At 43.2% G+C, this 24372-nt stretch overlaps 1 long non-coding RNA gene across 1 annotated transcript; it reads left to right on the forward strand.

Moving 5' to 3' along the window:
• Window positions 1-19835: 19835 nt before the first annotated feature.
• Window positions 19836-23671, forward strand: LOC144463648 (uncharacterized). Its single transcript, XR_013491690.1, has 5 exons — window positions 19836-20029; window positions 21709-21874; window positions 22082-22159; window positions 23387-23424; window positions 23547-23671. It is a non-coding gene; the product is annotated as an uncharacterized LOC144463648 (long non-coding RNA).
• Window positions 23672-24372: the final 701 nt, after the last annotated feature.

Below are 24372 nucleotides of genomic sequence, written 5' to 3' on the forward strand. Positions count from 1 at the left end.
TGGGTAACCAAAGGATCAGCATTACACTTACCATGTATGTCAAGTGCACCACATATGTGCAGTTTTGTGGTTTAAACACATAAACCATCATACATGATGAAAACCTGTGTACTCTAAATGAAACATTTTCAGCCTGACGTGGTGACAGCTTTAGGTTGTGCAGCTGGATATCGTCATGTTTTCCATATTTGCTCACATGCTGGGCATTCGCAGTGACTTGTAGAGGTCATGAAGAAGAAGAATGGATGTTTCTAAATCCCACAGTCTTCATCATATCATAGCTGAATACATGTCGCTCACCTCGGAGTCAGATGTTAATGAGCAGAGAAAAGTTGCAGGTACACGTTTCAGAAGAAGTGTGGTAGTTAATCTGCAACTTGCCATGCAACACGCACACACACACAAACACACATATGCACAAGTGCACATGAACACACACACTCATCTACGCCCATACACAAACAGACCTACCATGGTGAGTGCGGTGAGTAACTGTAGATTACAGGAGCTGTCAAACTGGCTGCTGGAAGGAGGCAATTAGATCAGGGGTTGTCTTGCTAATGGACTGCCTGACCCCAGACACACATACGCACACACACACACACACACACACACACACACATTTACACGTACACACAAGCAGAAACAGAATTTCTTCATTACACTCCTGAACTTTACCCTAAACAAAAGCAGTGTACAGTTAAATGTGAGGCTGCCTTTAGGCTCAGAGGACTATGGCTCTCTCTCTCTCTCTCTCTCTCTCTCACACACACACACACACACACACACACACACACACACACTCAGACCAGGAGTGCAGGATATGCAGAGGCATGCACCACACTAAGCCCTGACACACAGGTATGAAAAAGATTCCACTGGAAAACCACCGGAATACTGTACCGTTTCCCAGGATCTCCTAACTGTTAGTAAACACTGTATGTGTTGTGTGTGCCCGCATGTGAATATGTGGGTTTGTAAGGATATATATATCAGTGTGTGTCTGTGTGTGTCTGTGTGTGTGTGTGTGTGTGTGTGTGTGTACAAGAGGGTGTGGGCCCGTGAACACGTTTTAGGCAGACAGAGGATTCATTGTGATATGGTCGTGTCCCTCAAGGCGCTGGAATCTGGCACATTGTCTTTGTCGGAAACTCAAACCATTTACAACTCTCGACTTGTTTTGATCCTTTCAGAAAATTCCATTTCCTGCGGTCGTTTGGGGAGTGACTGTAGAGAAGCCTCTGGAAGGAAAAGCCTCATTATGGCTTCAGTGGAGTTGGAAGGCTTGACTTGAAGGTCAGTGCCAGCCTCACATGCGGTAGTTTCCCTGTGGGAGGGTGAACTGGGGATGAAAAGGTGACCTGTAGATAAGAAGAGAACGCAGCGTGGGTGCTTTGGTACTCAATTGGCAAACACAACCTGTTGAGAGGAATGCTGCTGTAAGCTTCACTTGTCAGCACAACCTGTTTGACCATGGGAATGATTTGGTTAATGATTGATATAGTCATTGTTTTAGTTACTCTTTGGTTCACTCAATCAAAATATCAGTTAACTGTGCATTAAAGGAATAAACCACCTGTTTTTGAGCTTTTCCTGATTTTTCCATGTGTGCTCCTTTTCCAGCTCTTTACCAATTGTGGCCTCGCCCTGCTGGTCAGTTCAGCAGCAGTTTCCCACAGCCATGCATGCAGGGGCAAAATCTTCAGTCAGACATTGGAGGGGGATCAACCCTGTTGGAAGTACTGAAAATAAAATGTATTAGGTAAAGGTAACAAACAATCACCACTTCATTAAAATAAAGTATGAATTGTCAGTGCTGCTGATCTGGGAGATGAAGCTGTGTCTGTGCCTGCTCTTATGTGTATCAGAATGCACACACACTGGGCACACAGTCTGTATATGAGCAGATTTTGTATTTCTCTTTTTTTCATTATTAACTTTTTAACCAGCAGCAGCATGCGCCACAGACAGCGCACATTCCACGTGTCCATTTGACCAACAACATAATGATAACTGTTACGCTGCTATGCTAAACCTGGTTCGTGAAACCGCATCAACTAAGGCTAGCAAGCCCGTAACTTAGTGCCTCTCCCTGTGTGTTGCATTAGACGTGATTAGAAATTACATTAGAAATGTGCCTGGACTTCCCTGGTGAGCGTGACCTTTCCTATCTGGGAGTTGTGTGTGGTTGACTCACCGCCAGGCTGCCACTTTTGCTCCTCGCGACCATCTCGCTTCATCCAAAAGACTCCGCTGGACGCCCTTCAGGTGCCGTTCTGTCGGACCAGTAAGCCAGCTCTTCGTCATGGTTGTTCAGATTGAAAGTGTATTCTCATGGATACCTCGTGCTGGCGTGTGCAATGCCTTCTCAGTCTCTCTTGTCTTCAGAATCTCCTGCTTCCGGTGTCTCCCTCGTGCCGTACCTGCTCAGCTCAAAGGCTAATAGTGGCTAATGACTCAATACCACCAACCCCTAAGTGTGACATCAGTGCTGACCCTGCCTCCTGTCACCTGCTTAAACCACACCCACATCTACGACACATTCACTGTCCTTCCAATACAACTATCATAACAATAACCTTTTGTTTAAAGCAACACAAAAACTACAGCAACCCAGTCACCAGAATAAATGTTGGCACTGTACGACTCTGCAAACCACAGACATGTTACATGTTGCATGTTATTATGTAGCAGATACTTTTAAACTTAACATTTCAGCAACACTTTGCTTAATGTGTTGTTAAGTTTAGGCACAAAAACCAATCAGTTTTGGTTTGGTAAAGATCATGTTCTGGCTTAAAATACCTGGTTTGGGCAGCACGACCCTGGTAGGAAAACTAGTGATGTCTTGGGTTAACAACCACTTTTCGTTCTCATATCCCAGCTGGAAAAGCATCAACGTCTCTGCAAAAAACACCCTCATTTGGTGCCTAAAAAGCCGCTGAAAACACAGCAACGACTCGCTAAATCACAACTGGTTTTGTTGTTTGTTTGGTTTGGAACAGTGGTCTGCAGCTTGGCAGCACGCCACCAACTATCCCCTCCACCTGCGGATGAAAAAGTCAGCACCTATACGACGTCACTTTAAAAGCGTTGACATAATATGAAAAAACGTGCAAATATAATGTATTCTTGGTTTGCAGAGATGTACAACGCCATCATTTTCCTGTGGTGATTGGGCTGACTACAAACCAAGTTAACTAAAGACAAGTGACAGAGTGAATCTCAGATCATCCTCCAGCCTGTTACACCCAACCAGATGTGTTCATCAACAGCTGCTGTAACTTGTTCGTATTTAACATACGCAACAGAGATGCTGCATTTGTATTTCACCTGTGTGTTAGATGTGTGAGTGATGCACAGCTGATGTGTTCACTGCCACTGGTTGACATTTGAACTAACATGAAGCAGTTCAGTGAATCCAGTGTGTTTTGAAGTGAATGTTGAGGAGAGAAAATTGACTTTCTTTTAGCTTTTGGAGGCTTTGGAGGATGACTGGTTATTACAAATACTTGGGGGAACAAATTTTCATATTTCATATATTGGTGATGACATAACCCATTCACAGTGATTATGTGGTTGCGTGCATGCAGAGTCGAGGGATTTTATTTTTCCAGTGAGTGTCCATACACATGTGCATGTGTCTGTTTGTAGGTTTGCATGTGTAAATGTGTGTTTCTGTGTGTGATGTAATGTCTGAAGGAGCCGCTCTGCTCACTGCTCCAGAAATACAACCAGGATGACCTCAGCTGATGCAAACTTCATGGACAGTGTGAATCAAGGAACTGGAGCACAGTGAGGAAAAGAGACAGTGTGAGGGAGGGAGGAGGAAGGAGACAAGCTTCAAGGTACTCTATGTGGCCAAAAGTATGTGGACAGTGGCTTTTCTCAAATTAAGGGAAGTCTCAATGCCACAACACACAACAATATTTTACACACAGACAAACAAGGCAGTTCAATGTAAAAGAACATTTAAAAATTATTTAACGCAAATATTAACCAATTCAAAGCAATTAATCTTAAAATCATAAAATGGAGTAAGATACAACATTTTAATAGAGTTGCAGCAGCGTGAAGCGTAAAAAGAAAGAGTTTCAGATCTGTATTAGGAAAGTCAGAGCTAGTTAAAGGCTAAAATGAATAGACCTTAGCTGTCTTTTAGTGAGCTGGCTTCCCTGATATCTATAGGTAGTGTGTGCCATAGCTTTGGGGTGTAATCTTCAATCTTCTTCCAGCTGTTTCTGGGAACCTCTAATAAACCAGCAGAAGATGATCGCAGTGTTCTTGGGTCAAATAGTTAACAAGGGAGTTAGCGATGTAGCTCGGTCCTACATGTACATGTACATGTAGAACTGTAGGTACATATAGATCTCTTCCTAGGAAGTTTGAGCAACCTGCATGAAACTGGGTGAACATAATCTAGGGACCAATATCTAAAGTTCCCTCTTGGCAAAAGTTGGAAAGCTTACTAAAGCATGATTTATGGTCCTGCGGCGTACCTACGACGTACCTACATCGTTGCCATGACGCCGTCGTGAACCCTTCGAACTTCTCCGTCACTCCATTTTGTCGCAGTGCAATTCAACGTCAGAGCGGTAGGAGGCTGCGTTCCTTTCCTGAATGGTTATCGTCGTCTCTAGTTGATTCTTTGTTTAGCTTCCAGCTTTTCCGGTCACAGTGAACAATGGCGACCGAGAGAGAGAGACTCTTGCTGGAGTTGGAGTTGTTGGATGTCGAAGAAAGTATGTTAATACTGCAACATCTACATCGCAACAGAAGATGTTTAAAGATGGCGGGGATGGCGCAATCTGGAAATACGGAGCCGGAAATGCGTTGCTACCAAGCAAACCAATCACAGCCCTCTCGGTCTGCGCTGGGTCTGCGTCGCCTCAACATGTAGTTACATTTTCTGGGAGGTCCACGTCAGGCTACGCCGGGGGCTACGGGGTAGCCACGTACCCTACGATGTAGGTACGTAGTTGATTTAACACAGGACCATAAATCAGGCATAAAACTGAGCTTCTATAAGGCAATGAATATTGCGGAGGGCGTGGCTCATCACATAAAGGTGTATAACATCTCAAGGGTTTCACCCATCACCACGCAACTTTGTAGGCATATGATCACACATAATCTGAGGGGACCCCTCCATTATTGACCCCATCAAACAAAATGGGGGCGCTAGAGAGCTCATTTCTTATCTAGGCCTAACCGCCATATGGATTTTTACTAAACTTGGTAGATATGTAGAACAGGACGCCTCAAGGTGACTGGAGAAATTTAATTCTAATTGGCAACTGGGTGGCGCTATAACAACAGAAAAATGCTTCAAAATGGCTAAAATGCGACCGATCGCTGTGGCTCCCCCTGTGGACCAATGTTGTTGGTTTCTAATTTTTGGTATGACTAAGTCATGGTATGGTATGCTGTACATAATCACAGAAACTGTCAGTGTGTCATTCTGTCAGTCAGTCATTCTGTCTGTCCCACGTTTTTCTACTCACTGACGTGGTCAATCTATGTGAAACTGCACATAGGCATTGAGGACTGGCATAGGTAGAAGGTGACAAAGCTACCAATGGCTATGGACTAGTTAATATTACTGAGAAAACATCCAGGGCTGGAGCCTCTGCCACCAACTTTGTGGTAACAGTCTTAGAATGGTCATTTCCTGTTTCAGGATGACTCCTGTGGACAAAGTGAGGTCCATGAAGGCGTTTTCCCAGTTTGGTGTGTGAATATTCAACTGGCCTGCACACAGCTCTAATCTTAGCCCCACCCAACACCTTTGGCATGAACTGAATGATGGTCTGACCTGATTAACCCTTGTATTTATTTGGCATTTGCTTTACTTCTGCATTGTTTGCGACCCCACTGGTGTAAAAAATTACAACAATAATATCCCAAATTATCATTTTGTTTCTGTAAATGTTTTATTTTTCCTCTCTCCTGACCTTAAATATTGAAGTGGCAACTTTTTTTTCTTGCCACAAAGTAAGCTTAGACATTTGATGAAGGTGTGAAATGTTAAGTGTATTTTTGGAGCAGATCACTGCTGCAAGTTTTTCTTCCAAAGCCTTCCCAGAAAAGTGGGAGCTGATGTAGCAGTAATGGCTGGGAATGAGATGTTCAACAGTCACATAAAGGTGTAATGTTTGGGTGTCCACATCCACAAATACACACATGTGAAAACCCTTGTGCATGCACACACAGACACACACGCTGTGGGGATGAGCAGGTCCAGTGAAGGGGATTCTCCGAGCGTGCCGGGCCGCCTGTCAGAATGCGGGATGGGTCGCCCGCTTTGTTTAGCTCAGACAAGGTTTTCCAGCTAATTTCTGTGCAATGTGTGTGAATGGGTGTCATGCATACGTGCCTACATGCAGATGTGAACGCTGGGTTTGTGGTAGAAAGAAATAGAGAGGGAAACAAGAGAGAGTGAGGGAGGTTATTTGTGTATGACAGAGGGTAGCCTGTATCTGTAGCGTGTGACACACAGTGCTCTCTCTGCAGCAGCCAGGCCACAGTTTAGGGACTTGTGCCAAGGGACAGAATAGCCTGTCTGTTTCCTGCCTCTTACTGAGCACTGATTGACAGCAGGGCTTCTTTGTGTGTGTGTGTGTGTGTGTGTGTGTGTGTGTGTGTGTGTGTATGCGTGACTTCTCTGTCTCTCTGTGCATGTGCATATCAAACTGACACATTGACAGAATTGCACAACACATCGCATGAACGGGGGATGTAAAGAAATTGCCATCTCCACAGAAACAAAAAAGACACCCAACCTCCTGTCAGATTGTCTTATTTAACAGTGTGTTTATCAGGACCTGTTTTGTTCGCGATATCGCACTCATTTCACACAAAAACACACAACTCTGGGGAACACATGCCCACAACTCACACACATTCTCACTGATCCATCAGCCTCCATTTAAATAAACAATTTCTCCACAGAACATGCTGCGGTTTATTTATGCAGGGTGTCACAGTGCACACATGAACACACACACACGTACACGCACAAACACACACTCCGGTCTCAACTGTCATGTTTCTAGAGTGTCAGGTTGTGAAGAGCAGAGGTAGCCGCCTCACCTCTGACCTCACTGTGGTCCCTCGAGTTCATGAGGACTGTAGACGCATAACATGTGTATCCGAGATTTCAGCATACAGACGGAGGAAGGCAAAGATCAATGTAGGGAGGGTTAGAGTGAGTTTGTGGAGGTCAAAGCGTCTGCAGAGGAGATAAAGAACAGATAAAGATTAAAGGAAAAAGAATAGATGTTTGCAAACAGGAACAAAGTACAGGGTAAAGGATGTGGCTGTAGAATAGCAGAAGATACCACATCATTTAGACTGCAGAAAAGAGTCTGAGCACCTTTTATTTAGAGTGGCACAAATAGTGAGCATGTAAGAAGAAATTCAGTCACTAAAAATGATCTATTATTGATACACTAATTGACAATAGTTATGCATGAAATTTGGAAATGGCAATGTCGGACCATCTTGCACGAAGCTGCCTGAAATCTTTACATTGCATAAGCAGTGTCTTAAAATACAGCAGTGGCAACATAAACCTCCCCACTAATTTAGGAAGGTGACATGCACACTGATACTAAACTTGAAGAGAGGAGCAGTCAACACAATTACTGCAAGCGTTAGCATTTTATGCTACTCCAAAAACACACTGGCCTCATCTTGCTGTTCTGAAACCGAGGCCAGGTGTTTTTTTATGTACAAGAACATGCTCTCATACAGTGTCTATGCTTCAGTATTTGTCATAGAAATATATTTATTTATCTCACATTTTTATTATTAAAATAGATTAAATGAGAATATCTAATACTTACTACTAGCTGAATCTAATTGCAGAATTTCATCATTTTTTATTGGTTGGTGGACTGTATCAAATCATTTAAGAGGGAGGGATACACATCCCTACTCATTACCAATTTTTATTTATTTATCTAACCTCCATTTAACCAGAAAAACCTCTTGCGATTAAACGACAGACAGACAACACAAAAATACACAATAAAAATGTAAAGCTCTAAAACACAATATAAAACACAAAATAATATTATTACAAAGAAAAGCCAAAAAGTATGTTAATATATAAACGGCTGAGAGGAACCAATGAGTGCAACTTTAAGTCCTTCTGCAGAAGATTCCACACATAAGGAGCTGCAAACATAAATGCTTGCTTGCCAAATTCTGTACGTACCCAAGCTACAGGCAATAAAAACATGTTTTGTGAACACAGAGCAGAGCCATTTCAATTTTTTCTTACTGTTCACACATAAGTATGCTGGAAGTAGGCCAAGTATAGCATGGCCCCTGGGGTTCACCCACAGATGAGGTGGTTCATATTATATAAAAATGATTCACAGATGAATTAGTAAAATCAAACATGTGTTTAATTACACTGAAACTTTATTTTTTTTTGGTATACTTTATTAAAAACATGCTACCATGATGCGATAGGTGTTGCCACTTAAAGCCACAGTGTGTAGGAATTTCTCCCATCTAATATTGAAATCATATATTGCATTCAAACAGATGGCGCACTCTAGCACCTCACTGTTTCAAACACGTATTGCAACAACTGTAGCCGCTGTGTACCAAGAAGCTATGATAACACTGATGAAACCATGTCATCCGATACTACATGGAGTATTCATTCAGGCTCCTACACAGACACACACAACGCAAGTTGACAAACCCCCTCCTCACCATGCTGGCTGTGTTTACAACGTAGGACTGTTGGGGCGGATGTAAATTGAAACAAACCAATCACGTCTTGTCCTTTGACAACTGACAAGTGGCTCAACCTCACACACCTCATCCCTCTCCTCGCATTACTGCAAGGGAATCAAAAAGGCAGCGTGACCGGCGAATTAAAAAAACAAGGGTCAGCATTGGGGTAGCCTTTCCCAGGTGGAGAGAGCTGCTGAAGGAGAAAGGTAATACAATCACAGGCCAGCGCTAACAGCGGCTAACAGTGGCTAACAGCGGCTAACAGCTAACAGCGGCGCAGTGATGCGAGGAGAGGGATGAGGCTGTTAGCGACTGGCCGCTAACAGCAGCTAACAGCCAACAGCTGCGCTGGCCTGTGATCGCATTACCATTCTCCCTCAGCAGCTCTCTCTACCTGGGAAAGGCTACCCCAATGTGGGCCTTCATTTTTTTAATTCGCCGGTCACGCTGCCTTTTCTATTCCCTTTTGCGCTTTCTTGGCGACAAGGATTCTGTCTCCCATGATGCTGCATATGCATGATCCTGCATTATGCTCAAAGAGTGGGACTTTGTTTCAAATTTGCCAGGGTAGTAGCGAAGCGCCTCTTGCTCCTCTCCTTCAGCTCCTCAGTCACGCAGTGCTGGCCTGGCTCTCAACGAAAATGCCGAAGGCGGTGCTGTATGTCCCTTGCTGGCGGGTGTATTCTCAAGATGGCGAAACGTAATGGAACCCCACAGACGACTTACCCGCACAATGTACAAACAAATCCGAAATTCTCCTTTTACGAGAATAAGTCAGATTATTGGTGGAGGTAATAGTACACCAGTGATGACATATTTATGAATGCAGACATCAATTTTTGCCAATAAACAACTGAAAATGTTACACAATGTCCCTTTAAAACAACACTGGAAATTTTACGCTCTTCTTTGTTTAGGTTAAAATGCTAGAGATAGCATTGCCAGAGATAAAAACTCATAATTATACCATTCTCATATGGTTCTAAGAAAAATCAGAGCGTCCTGTCTGTCTTCCCCACATGGAGGCCTCTGACTGATGTAACCGCTCGGGTCAACATTGGCTCTGCTTTCGAGCGATGGTGAAGACTGATGCAGCTTCATCCTGAGCTAAAAAGGGACGAGATGGTCACAGAGTTTCTGCTGGACAGGTATTTTTAGTTTGCCTCTAATGTAACATAGGCTATAACGTTATTTATGACAACACAGCATCCAGTTGCTAATGGCTAACGTTAGCCTACTGTAGCGTAGCCTCTGAAACATTAACGTTATCTTCCTTGTGCGTTTCCACTTACTAGTAACGTTAACACTACTATCTAATGTTAGCACTGTAACCTTATTCTAAAACTCATCAGTCATCACTGACTCCGGTTCAGTTTTAAAACTCTCCTCTTCCACGTATCTAAAGTTACCATGCCAACGCCTACGTCTATCATACATAGATAGATAGATACAACATAGACGTAATGAGGACGTAATGGAGGAGGGGGGAGTAGGCCTTTGGAGGGAGGTGGAGTTGTGGATGTTCAAATTCTTTCTAAGTGCTGTGTGAAATGCAAGAAAGGTAAGAGTAGCTTTAATATAAAGATAATGGATTAATAGAAGCCCTTGTATTAAAGGCTGCCAGCTGATTATCAGTCGTTTTCCGTTGGGGGTTGGAGGGAAGAGGTTCAGTACTGGACAGAACCGTTGGGCAGCATGGTTTGATCTGATGAATTTGTCAGAATGTGAGTAGTATGAGTACAGACACGCTCACTCTCTCTGTTGTATTACTTGTGTTTTTATATCGGTGCAGACAAGGTTAGAAATGTAGATGGACAGTGCTGCAAAGGAAAGAAACAAGACAGGAGAAGGATACACTGTGAACAACAGCAGGCAACAACAGCGCACACTCACATGGTTTTGTTTCACTTTTTTGTTTTACAAAACAAGATATGACAGATGTAAAGGACAGCGGTAAAACAATATCAAAACAGTATAAAGAGGGCACACATGTGGCAGAGCCCAAAGTGTAGTTTATGTGTTTTGTTTGCTGAGTGAGAGAAGTGGAGCGAGGAGACATTAGGAACTATAAACAACAGAAATTGGACACATCATCAAGGGCAGCTGATATCCCCCCCCACACACACACACACACACTCCCCACCCTCTTACTGGCCCCGCCCACTCCCTGCAGTGAGCCCCCTAGACATTCACTAAAGGACTAAACAGGAATCCCCCATAGCCCCCTGACAGACTGACTGACTCTGCATGGTCTACATCACACACCCACCCACACACACACACACACACACACACACACACATACACACTCAGTCTCAAAGGCACACATGCATTTACACACCGGCTTACAGACAGCACAGAAATAACCTCAGTCTGGGGTATTACCATACACACTATCTGCCCAAGAACATCACCTCATCTACTTATATCGCACTGCAGCACTTTATGGCTTTACCACATGTAGTCATTTAAAAAAAAAACTGCATGTCTTCCTTCTCTACGGCTTTTCCCTCTGATATATTTGCCACAATCAACTCTCCAACCTTTCTGTCATTGGTCTCACCGTCTTCTCTGTTTTTCATTGTTTTTGTTTTGCTGTTCTGTTTTAATTTCTCTTTCACTCTCTTTCTCACACACACCCAAATCCGTACGCTAACTCACTCTGTTTCCTGAAAGCACTTCTCTCAGTGTTTATTTCATCAGTATACATTCTGTCAGCCCTCCCACGTTCACGTCGACACCACTGGGTGATGCACAGGTGGTGTCTGAGTGACAGTGAAAAAGTGCAGAAGAAAGGAAAGGTCAGGAGTTCCTCAGCCTCTAGTTCCTGACACTGCATCACCTCCCACAGCAGCGCCAATGTGCTTTGGTTCCCCTCAGTGCTCGGTGAAGCGCCTCAACAACAAGGAGGGGCTTTCTTGCGCCCTTTCCCCTCAACATTTGCATGGCACTTAGCATTAGGGTTTCCCCTCGAACACAGAATACCGTATAAAGTGACACATGAGGGAACTGTATGGTCTCAAGAAGCCAAAGATTGGGGTGATACATTTTAACTGTCAAAAATGACAAAGTCCTGGGTGTCTTCACGGACACTCAGAGAGGTTATTTGGGAAAACACCTGCATGAAGTGAGTGTGTCTTCTGGTTTTGGATTCAACACTTCAACAGAATCAAGATTATAAGAAGGAACCAGAGTTTCATAATAATCCCTGTCATAAATGATGAATAAGACCTCTGCTGTATCCAGATGGCCGCTGCTGTGTTTGCCTGAGAATGTGGCTGTTCTCAGTTCATCATAATCTGTTAAATCCCATCCATTACTCCTTTACACACCATTCAGTGAGAACTGTAAAGATTCAACTTAAAGATTTATAATTTTTCCTACTGTATCTAGATTTTAGCCTTAATGTCCCTCGGTAATGTGACGACCTCTGAAGATCTCGTTGGACCCAAATATCCACTGAATCTAATCTGAATATCCTCTGCCGCTTTTGCTCCCTGCGCTTCATCGTAATAAGTCATTTCAGACCTCTGCAACAGGCTGAGGTGTCCACATCTGAGGATGATTCTGTGGTTTCGATCAGTACACACTTACTCGAGCATGAAAGAGCTTTTTATAAAGCAGCATTATGTCAGCAGCAATTCAAATACTGTGTTCAGAAGATAATACATGGTGCTGTTGAAAAAAAGACTGGGTGACATCATCAGACACATTCAGAGGAAAACCTTAAAATTCAAAGCAATAGTTTGACATTTTGGTGTAAGGGCTTAATCACCCTCTTGCAGAGGTTGCATTAGAAGATCAATACCACCAGTATATCTGTAGCCAACGGTCGCTTAGCTTAGCATAGTATAATGACTGGAAAGAGGTATAGCAGCTCTGTCACAAACAGTGTTGGGGGTAATGCATTACTCAGATTACTTTTTTGTGGTAACTAGTAACATAAGGCGTTAGTTCTGCGAGTCAGGTAATCCGTTACTTTGTTACGTTTTTAAATCCCCGACGCATCCGCAACATCTCTGTTCATCTCCTACTTCTTGTCAGGCAGTATGCAGCCACCTGCAGAAGTGTCACTGGCAAGCGACATGGTAGAGAGGGCAGCTTTTACATTGTGGAAATATTTGCATTATTTTGATTTTGCAGGTGAAAAACATCACAGTGAAATGCAACACTCCCTAACACATGGTGGGGATGGCGATGCTACAGCTCCCAAACAGCAACGACTAGCTTTTAGCTCAGCCAGTACTGTCACCCCAAGAAAAATTAACAAGCTTGTAGCTGGTTATGTTGTGGATGAGATGTTAACAATCTCAACGGCTATGGAAGTAGATTTGTAATCAAACAAAGCAGTAATGAAGCATTTTGAGGGCAATAGAGCTGTCTGTCATTCCTGTAATTAGCCTACAGAGATACAGATTATGGGCTGTAGAATAGGTCCTTCAGTGTCGGGAGAGTCATTTTAAAGAACATGTGCATCCTGTGGATATTAGCAGCAACATACGCAAGGAATAGTCAAGGGGTTTTCTTCTTTGGTAACACAAGAGAACAGGGCTGCCCCTGACCAAATTGGGGCCCTAAGCAAAATTTTATTTGGAGGCCCTCATCCCAAATGTATCATAGGTACAAAATGACCGTACAACAACTTGCCATTTAACTTGACAACCTTTATTGGCAATAACAAATGTACTGTACAGTAGTTTGGCTGTATGAGTCAAATAAAATAAAAAATTCAACCTGAAATAAATAAATAAATATTAAATAAAATTATCTTCAAACTTAAATAAATAAATAAAAAAATCTGAGTCACAAATAGCCATCAATTACTCATCAAAAGAAAGTAACTTCCACCACCTCAATCCCTCATCCTTGATTAAACACTGAAAATAAAATAAAAGAGGGAGACAGGTTTTTCCTATTTAATCTTATTTTGATATATTTCTCCCTCTCCCCTCTCTGGAGGCGTCCGATCTCCTTCAGCCCTCCGCCTCTCCCACCTTAATTAAACACTGAAAACAGAAATAAAATACAGATACATTATTTTCTATTTTCATCTTATTTAGCTATATTTCTCCCTCTCCCCTCTCTGGGAGCGTCCGACCTCCCGGCCCCGCACATACCCCCGAGGCTCGGGTCTCCCCCTCCGTGGAGCCCGCCCATCCTCCCATCCCTGTGCATACTCCTGAGGCTCTTTTGGACGACATGTCGACAACTCTTCACCTGCTGCAGCTCTGCAAGTGCCTGCCAGCGCACCCCTCTTATTGTTCAGATGTCGAGTGCTGTCAATCATTGCAGCGACGCATGGGCGGTCAGGTCTCGTCTCCCCTTCCTCGAGCTGATTCTACGTGCGCCTCACGGTAGCACATGTGCGCATCCATTGCGCATATGCGAAAATGCGTCCCCTCGCGCAAAATGTGGCCCCCCATGGAAGATGAGGCCCTATGCACAGCGCATGTTCTGCGTTTAGGGAGGGGCGGCCCTGCAAGAGAACTCTAAAGGCCCTGACACACCAAGCCGACGGCTGGCTGTTGACTTGTCGTCGAGTTTTTGCGGTGTGTCCCGCACCGTTGGCGGCTTTTTGGCCGATTGAGCATGTTGAATCAGCGGCGGAGCTTGTCGGTGAGAGAGATCACTCTGATTGGCTGTTCAGGTTTTATTTCCTCGCCCCTGTAGCAAGTGAATCTGCCTGTAGTAAAACTGGGGCTAACCGGTGCTTCCTCCTCAGGCTCCACTTCACTCAGCTGCCCCACAGACCCGCTGCTTCTTCCCACTTCAACCTGAATAACAAACCGGAGCTAGCTGGGTGCGGCTAGCAGAGCGTTAGCCGCGGCATGACCGGAGGGAAGCACAGCCAGTTAGCCTCCTCTAGTCTCTGAGCTAGCCCCGGCTCTCCGTTTGGATCCAACCGGAGCACCGAGCCCTGGTTTGTTATTCAGGTTAAAGTGGGAAGAAGCAGCGGGTTTATCGGGCAGCTGAGTGAAGTGGAGCCTGCGGAGGAAACACTGGGACCGTCTGGATGTAATAGTCCGTGGAGGTGCTGCGGTGTTCGGCTGCACAGATAGGAAACCCCTCGGCTGACAGGATGTACCACTCTCTCACTCCGCTCTCTCTCACGCAGGCGCAGAATGTACGTGCTACTTGGCAGTTGGATGTAGTCCGTGTAGTGTGTTCAAATGCAACTGACACAGGGCGACGTGAGGCGACGTAGACGACGCAACAGTTGGCTTTTGTCGTCGCTTGTTCTTTGATGTCGGTTTGGTGTGTCAGCACCTTAAGGACTTACTTTAGTCAGTCGGTAACGCTGTTAGGTAACAAGATGATGTTACAAGTTACTTTCAAAAGTAACACCATCCCATCCAACACTAGTCTAAAAAGGAACCTACCAGCAGCTCTAAGGCTCACTGATCAACACTCTCTCTTTTTTTTTAAAACTGAAGTTTAAAAAAGACAGTTTGCTGCGATGCCAGTTCACACTATGTTTTGTTGTCTGTTGTCTCAAACCGTCTCGTCTGTAGGTATCACACCATCCACCAATCCCCTCCACCTCCCGGTGACAAAGTCAACTTATATACATGTAATTACAACTACGTCACTTTAGAATGTTAATGTGAGACTTATCAGATGTAATGTGTTCATGGTTTGCAGAAATGTGCAACGCCAACATTTTCTTCAGGCGACTGGGCTGTTTATGCAGGGATATGTGCGAGACTATTTCCTGGCTGGGAGCGATCGCCAGGCAACGAGCAGAGACGTGTTAATTAGTGAGCTTTAGAGGTGATGGTAGGCAGATTTTGTTACCTTCATACAGAGCCAGGCTAGCTGTTTCCCCTGATTCCAGTTTTCATACTAAGTGAAGCTAACCCTCCCAACTGTAGTTTCATATTTACCATACAGACATGAGAGTCATATCGATCATCTCATCAAAGTCTTGACAAGAAAGCAAATACCTATGCGATCCAAAACGCTAAACCTCTCCCTTGTCTTTCACAGACCACAGTAACAGCTTAGGTGAAATGAGTGGTGTTTCCCTGTTATTGCCACTTCAGGCAGACGTTCAGTTCAGCACAAGGCTGTGGGCAGATTTGCTATGTCATGATGGCTGCTCAGGACACATGATCCTCTCCACTGCATGCACCCTGCTGGTTTCTGTATCAGGTCAAACTCAGCGTCAAGAATGTCTTCTATTTCCAGTTGACCTGCCGTGACAGCTAGTTATATACCCGGGTTATGCGATTAGGGCTGCCACAGCGGAGGAAGAGGAGGGTGAGGAAGATGAGTGTGGGGTTTCCTGGGAAGCTCCCAGTCAGACATCTGCTGCCATCACTCTATCACCCTCCCACTCCCTCCCTCCCACTCTCCCATCACTCTGTCTATCTGCTATTTGCCCTCTTTCTCTCTCAGTGCCTCAGAGATGGCTCTTTGTGGCGAGCAGCAACGCTCCACTGAATAATTCAAAGAGCCAGCAGGGACAGACAGTGGATTAAGTCCCCGTAGAGGAGGAGGAGGAGGAGGTAGAGGGATGAAGAGGGAGAAAAGAGGGGATTTTACCTCATTAAACTTGAAGAGCTGTGAGGAAATTCATTGACGAGGCAGCAGGGTGTTAAATCAGTGGGACAGAAAGAAGGGGCACTGTCAGAAGTGAAAGGGAAAGGGAGGAGAAAGTAAGCGAGTGAGCAGCGTGTCACATGACCATCGGGAGATCCCTGAGCAGGGCGGTCACCTGACTGACTGGAAAAGCACCCTGCTGCCTGAGATGGATTCCCAGAAGTTACGTCTGTGTGTGTGAAGCCATGCCTCCTGTCCCTGTCCCTAATACAGATTACAGTATAGCAGCTGGCTGAATTATGTGACATTGATCATCACAGCATGGGATATATGTGCGTCTTTTATAGCTTCAAAAATTATACAATTAAAGCAGTTTAAACACATTAGAAAATGAATTTTCTAGATGTCCTTCAGATGTCCGTCTGTAAGTGTTGGCAGCCGGGATGAAAAGAGGATTTTGTTGAAACAAAGCTGTGTGTTTGAACATCAGAGGTGCAGGGAGTGTTGAGTTAGGGTGACTGATCAGAGTCTGAACCAGGGTAATTCTCTCTTTTCTTCTTCTGCTGCTGCTGGACTTTTGGGCCAGCTGCCTCACGCCCACTCAGTCACACACGAATACACAATCTCACACACCAAAACAACCAGTACGTCATTTACAGTTCAGTGTGCTTCTAGTTCAGAAAGTCAGGGGGATTTGATCAGTTGGCTTTGAACAATTTGAAAAATTGTTTCTAATTCCGTGTTGATTTAAAATTTAATTCAATGAGCTCTGAGTTTAGGGTTATTACTCTGCTCGGCTATGATTCGTAGTTTCTGTTGAATGGTATATGTTGGCCTGAGACCACTGTGGTGAGTCAGTATCCATTTAGTGGCTGTGTGTGGGGGTGGAATCAAGAGGGTTTGATCAGTCCAGTTTCAAATGTTTGTGTGTAGTGTCTTGTGGTCTAAGACTTTTTACAGCAAATGAGTGAGAACAGTTATTCTCACTCTCACATTTTAATTCAAACGAAAGAAAATTCAAAGATGCCAGAGTCATAGTGAGGTTAGAATATTTTCATTGAACAAAACATGACACTTTGTGTTTTAAAACCCATAATATGGTGATATGCGTAGTGCAGTTTGGATAATAACGGTGTTTATATCTTGAAAAGAAAGAAAATATTGAAAATACTATATGGATATATATGATATACTATACCTCTATATTGGGAGTGTTGCCATATATGTTGCCTATAAGGCGATATATTATTATTTTCATATAATATAAGTGGTTAAAACCCATAATTTAAAACCCACTTACTAGCTTTTTCAGTAGCTTTCAACCACACTTCCAGGTCTTCTTCATTGGATGGAGTTTGGTTATTTGTCATAATGTGACCTACATGTAGAAATTTGGTTATCAACCAAGTGTTAGTGGACACCAGTGCCAGTGGTTGTGACGGACTCTGCCACCACCAACAAAAAATGACTGTACAGAGAGAAAATTGCTGAATGTAAATACATGGAATAGTTTTTGTAGTAAAAAATGCCAACCATAAATAGTATCAAAAATCATAACAAAAAAAAGGATTATGACTTTAAAATCCATCCATCCATTTTCATCTGCTTATCTGGGGCAGGGTCTCGTGGGCAGCAGGCCAAGCAAAGCCCCCCAAACGTCCCTCTCCCAAGCAACACTTTCCAGCTCCTCCTGAGGGACCCAGAAGGCCAGATGAAATGTGTAATCCCGCCAGCGTAGTACTTTGTCAACCTGCTGTTTTCACAACTAAGAATGAACATATATATTTTCTGTATCAAAAGCTTTAAAGTCAGTGGGACTTCATATCATTTTTAAAAGTTTATTGAGAACTTTTCAAATTACCTTGATGATTTCAACACAACACAGTTTCCTTATCTGAGACCAGACACTTTCCTGTGAAGCAGGATGGTGAGTAAGATGTTAGTAACGGAGGTTTAAAGGTTAAACAGATGTGAACTTTACTATTCATACTTCACATGAAGTTATGTGCTCTGCCCTGAGTCTTCTTCATACCCAGCTGAAACAGTTCATGCTAAGGCTGGTTGAGCAGCATCCAAAGCCCTGTGCATTCTGGGAGTGTGACTAAATAAACACATTGCAACCACAACTGCACAGTTCGTTGATGGACTTTATGACCCTTCTCTGTGCGCAGTGCCTTCAGGCTTTGTAGCAGTGGATGAAAAATGCACTCGGCATGAAAAGACGTTACATACTTTCCATGCGTGCACGTTGGTTTGTGTTCCCTGGAGGACGTCCGCACATAAGTTTATATGTCCCCAGTGGGAATCTGGTGTTTGCTTTAGTTCCGGGTGGGTTGCGCTCTGGGTTTGTGGGTCGGTGTTTTCAGGCCAGTAGCTCCAGAAACAGGACCGGGCAGGACTCCTGTGTTTGTAGAAGGAAGCCACGCAGCTGTTGTTGCTCTCATCCCCCAAAATGTTTGAGTGAAAGTATGACAATTATGACAAAGTATCCCCTGGTTCTGGGCAAATGTAGGTGAGGTTAATATGTGGAATTCTTAGAGGCTTACTGAAATACACGTAACCAGAGTTGGTTTCAGGGCGCCCACTCTTGTTTCAGACTCTCAATAATACCACAGATGCAGACCTCTAAACACCGGCTCTGCTGTGAACAAATGTCGGCCAACATAACTGCAATATGCATAATAAAAAAACAGAATAGCTCTGTTGTAGCCGCCATTAATCACACAGACATCTGGACATCGATTCAATTTATTAAACTGCAGTGTATCTCAGTTTTATACATGCTCCTCTACCTCAGATTCCATCTTCCTTGCTCTCTATCCCTCTTTCTCCCCCTCTAACATAATTGAAGTGAGCTTCTCCTCTCCTATGTAACCCAATGCTTGTCCCACAGCACTAAAGTGTCGTTTGGGCCGCAGCTTAAGTACTCGGTGTGCTCTGCGCTGCGCTCTAACTCGTACAGATCAGCAGAAGCCCAGATTAGACAGATGAATAATTCATCTTATTGCCTTAAATGCAGTTTGTGGTAAAAGATAGTTATAAATCCTATTAGACTTCTGACCCTGTTCATTTCACTGCTATGACCTGAGGATCATGCTGTGACCAACATTATGGAGCGGTTCAAAGCAGCGCTACACTGATTATTCTTTCTTCTTCTTTCCTGATCTTTGTCTCTTAGTCACTCGGTCTGTCTTTTATGGGAGGTGACGACTCTTCATTATTCCTGCCAGGACTCAAGGACAAGGGGGCACATCTGGAACCGCACCGCAACCGAGTGATTTACACATGTATGGGAGTGTGTGTTTTATGTCCATGATATTGACTGTCTTATATAAAAATGGTGGAAAGTAGTATTCAGTTTGGAGGAGCAGCTTCTTCAAGGCCACGACAAACATAACGATTTTCTGTTCCTCCTTCAGATCCATTTATATAATAATGGATGTCAACATATTGGAGTGAATTAAGGTGGGGTTGGTGTTAGCCATCATCATCTCTTTAATAATTAATGCAGGTAATGTTTAGCGTGGCTGATATTATGATAATGGGTTGATGCCGCCCAAGTGGATCAGCATGTTAAAACCATAATGTTTTTCCTGTGTGAGTGAGTGTGTGTGTGTCAGTTGTTTTCACTATGTCTGTCTGTCTGTCTGTCAGCCTGCCTGAGCTGCTGTGTCTGTCGGGGGTGAGATTAACCTGATGATCTCATACTGTGAGTGATGCAGTCTTACGGCAGGTGAGTCATCAGGCAATGCTGTGGGCCTCTTACTGGAATAAAGACACGCTCAGATCATCTCCCCTGCAGCTTTTATCTACTGTTATACTTACTGCTGCATCATCTTCCTGTCCTCCCTCCCTCATCACGTTGCCTGATCTCACTTTGCTCCTTCACCACACACTCTCACGATCCTCCCCCCATCTGTTTTTATATTCCCCTTCCTGCCGAAGTTGTTGCTTTTTTCCTCTTCTCTGTCCACATCATGGCCCCTCTCTTCTTCTTGAATATCAATTTGCAGTGAGTAATAAAACAACAAAAAACAAAACATTAAAGGAATAGTTTGACATATTTTCACTCTTACTCACTTTCACCTAAAAAAGAGTGTTTTACCTACGTTTTAAATTTATTTTGAAAAGACACTGTATGCTTTTAAGGAGCAGAAACATTTACTGTAAAAACGGAACTTTATTTTGAAAACACACAGTGCATGCAACCAGCGTACATTGACACATCGTCCCTAAACATCCAAAACTGATGCAGGAGGGTAAGCTACCTCATGCGTCATATCTTGACATGTAGGTCCACTGACAAAGCGGCGGCATTTGACAAATTGGAATGAGAAAATGCTGAATAGTCTGGCACATGACCTCCTGTAAAGATATGAAACTTTGGTTTTTGTACGGAGTAAATTGGAAACAGACTACTTTCTAACTTTTCCAACCTTAATGTTTCCGCGTGAAATTATTGTTTGTCTCGCGATCGTAAAGACAACTGGATTACTTTCCAGTTTCCTCAGGGTCTAGCAACAGGGATCTTTTTCTTTTGCCAGGTAGAGTTTCCACTATATTTCAACTGTTCCACCATCAGGAACTGAGGACTGACTAAGAACTAAGTAACGAAGAACTTAGGTTGATACTCTTGTAACTGGGGATAGCTACTGATAGCTAACGGGGAAAACAAAAGCACTTTCCTCTTCCTGTTTTGGTTGCACAATGATTGACACACTTCCTTTGTGCTGTAAATGAAACTCTAAACTCTGATGGTATCATTATTCATAGCATAAAGTTATAGCAACATGCTTATCTATTTCCATTTTAAACAGACGAGATATAACCTGTTAATCAGTGAGCTCTAGGTGCTGGTAGGCTGATTTTGTTGCCTCTGTTCCCCCCGTTTCCAGTGTTTATGCTAAGCTAAGCTAACTCACTACAGGATATTCTCATCTAACTCCTGACAAGACTGCAAAGATAAGTGTATTTACCAAAATATAGAACTATTCCTTTAACACCAAATAGATAAGTTAATAAATGAATCTAGAGTAGTTACGTCTGAGGCCTTCGTCAATTGCCGACTCCTCCGTCCTCAGCTTGTTTCTCCTTTATTCGTCCTCTAACCGCTTTTCCTCCAGCTTTTCTATGTCACCCTGTCGCCTATTTGCATTTCTACTGCTGCTTGTGTTTTATGCCCTCCATCACACAGCAGTAAACACAAGAGCCACAGAGGCCGCTGGTTTGTTTTTTTAATTAGGTAAATGGACTCGTGTCTGCTGGACCAGACTGAGAAATCACTCTCTGGACTCCAGCACTGTCATAACGATTTCTTAAATTAATGAGTTCAACTAAATGTTATTAAAATCTTGCCGTGCAGTGGGTGATGTGTTCTTTTACCCACTGCTGTTTTTGTTTTGGGTTTCCTAGGTTTGCTCCCGGGCTCTGACAAGGTGAACACTCCACAGTTTCCAAACAGCAGAGTCGACAGATGCTCGTGCCAAAAGGGGAATTCACCCACGCAGCGGCCAACCTCAAACCTCAGCCTTACCTGCTCCTGACAGGCTGCAATCTGACTCTCCCACACCCACACAAGGTGAGGCCTGGCTGGGTTCGACGGGCGGAGACGTGGCACTGCCCATCTTTCCAGGGTGGATCCCTTTAGACACAACAACAAACATGCGCTCAGACAGAGGGGTATTATCTGTTGTTATTATTGGAGATAATTATGTCAGATAATTACATCTATTAGCTATGTTGTGTCTTTTCAGCCACTCCAATGTCAATATTATTTCAATTTCAGTCCTGAGAGCGCTGGACCCCATGGGAAAATACTGCGGGTCGGAAAGAGGAGGTGTGACGGGACTACGACGTCAGTGAGGTGCATAGATTTATTTATTTATGTAATAAACTTTAGTAATAAAGTTCTAGGAATAATAATTAAAAACACAATTATTGTATTTGCACAACAGTTTTAAGGTATTCAAGAGCACTTCTATCCAAAAACAGAAGAGCTGAATTTCAACTTAGTTTTGAAAAAGAAACCGAGAGAGGACAAGGGGATAAAAACATCTAAAAACAATAATTGGTTTAAACAAGTTCTTCAATAAAACCATCATATTTCTATGTTATATGCCAGTCTACTGGCTGTATCCTATTGTAGCGTAAAAGAAGAAAATCCCTTCTCTGTGTTTTTTCTTATTACCAAAGACACACTGTTATCCAACATCCCCTGTTTCCTTGTCGTACATGAGCGTTTCTGACTTTTGAGGGACTGTTTCACTCACAGAGAGCTTTTGTGTGCTGCAGGTGTTGAGGTATATGAGGCTGTGCTAAGGAGTGTTTTATTCCTACGGGCCCCTTGAGGCCCCGAGGCCTGGTCCAAGAGAAAGACCAGAAGCTGTTTCAACTTCCTCTACTGTTGTTTTGTATGGAACACAACTTCAAACACTGTACATCAGAGTGCACAGCCAACCACAGCTACACACACACACAACACACACACACACACACACATACTTTATGTTTCTGTCTTTTTTTATTACCCAAACTTACCCACGAAATTAAAGCCTCTCTCTGCTGCTGTCCTTTCAAAAATAAAGACATAACTGTGCATTGTTTTGCAGATTGTGGAAGGATAAGACTTGGAACAACAGCTTGTTTACATGGCTGTAAATTATATCATATATATGTCCAATGAACAGCCCGCCCTATTATTTACTTGAATCACTGAAATCTACGGGCCTATATTTGGGACAGGCCCTTAATTCCCTTCACACAAAACTGTTGCTCAGCAAAGATGGGAAATACAATCAAACTGTTGATTGAAACCAGTATGAATATTATTTGTATAAAAATTAGACCACAGTTATGAATCATTCATTTGATCTGGCTCCGACAGACAGAGCATCAGAGAGAGTGAGCGTTGCAACACTCGAGGATTACTTGAGGCACCTGGCATACTGACGCAACACCACTTTATCCTGTTAAAACAATACTCATATCTTGGATTAATTTCTGTGAGAAACCATTTTAATACTTTTGATCTGAGGACACTTATTAAAGCGACACTTACCTTTCTGGAACTTTTACGCTTTTCTTTCTTTAGGTTAAAATGCTATTAATAAGCTGATGGCTCACTAAAATGTAAGTGAATTCCACCAGAGATAAAAACTCATAATTGTACCATTCTCATATGGTTCTAAGAAAACTCCGACTAATCATTGCATGGATTGGCTGAGTGTCCTGTCTGTCTTCCCCACATGGAGGCCTCTGACTGACGTAACCGCTCGGGTCAACATCGGCTCTGCTTTCGAGCGATGGCGAAGACTGATGCAGCTTCATCCTGAGCTAAAAAGGGACGAGATGGTCGCAGAGTTTCTTTGGACAGGTATTTTTAGTTTGCCTCTAATGTAACATAGGCTATAACGTTATATATGACAACACAGCATCCAGTTGCTAATGGCTAACGTTAGCCTACTGTAGCATAGCCTCTGAAACATTAACGTTATCTTCCTTGTGCGTTTCCACTTACTAGTAACGTTAACACTACTATCTAACGTTAGCACTGTAACCTTATTCTAAAACTCATCAGTCATCACTGACTTGTTACCATGCCAACGCCTATGTCTATCATAGTGGTAATGAGGATGTAATGGAGGAGGGGAGAGTAGGCCTTTGGAGGGAGGCGGGAGTTGTGGATGTTCAAATTTTTTCATGTGTGCTGTGTGAAATGTAAGAAAGGTAAGAGTAGCTTTAAGGAATAATCAAGGATAATCAAGGAATAGACGCATTATTTGAGGTAGCCAACAACCCGCTTTTATACATCCAAAGAATTTCTATAAAAAAATAAATAAATAAAAAAGAACTGCTTGGCAACCAGACGAGGCGTCTAATTGAGACAGGCCTTTATTTGTCAAAATGTGAAGCCACACCAGGCACATAAATGTAAATGTAATCAGTTACAGTCACTGAGTAAAAATATGTAAATATGTAATTAAATTACAATTACTGATCCAAATGTTTGTGATCTGTAAGGGGTCACATCTGAATATATTCTTTACAATAAAAAGTTCATTCGAGTAACAGTTATTC

The sequence above is a fragment of the Epinephelus lanceolatus genome, chromosome 6 (genome assembly GCF_041903045.1).
Source record: "Epinephelus lanceolatus isolate andai-2023 chromosome 6, ASM4190304v1, whole genome shotgun sequence".
Taxonomy (NCBI): domain Eukaryota; kingdom Metazoa; phylum Chordata; class Actinopteri; order Perciformes; family Serranidae; genus Epinephelus; species Epinephelus lanceolatus.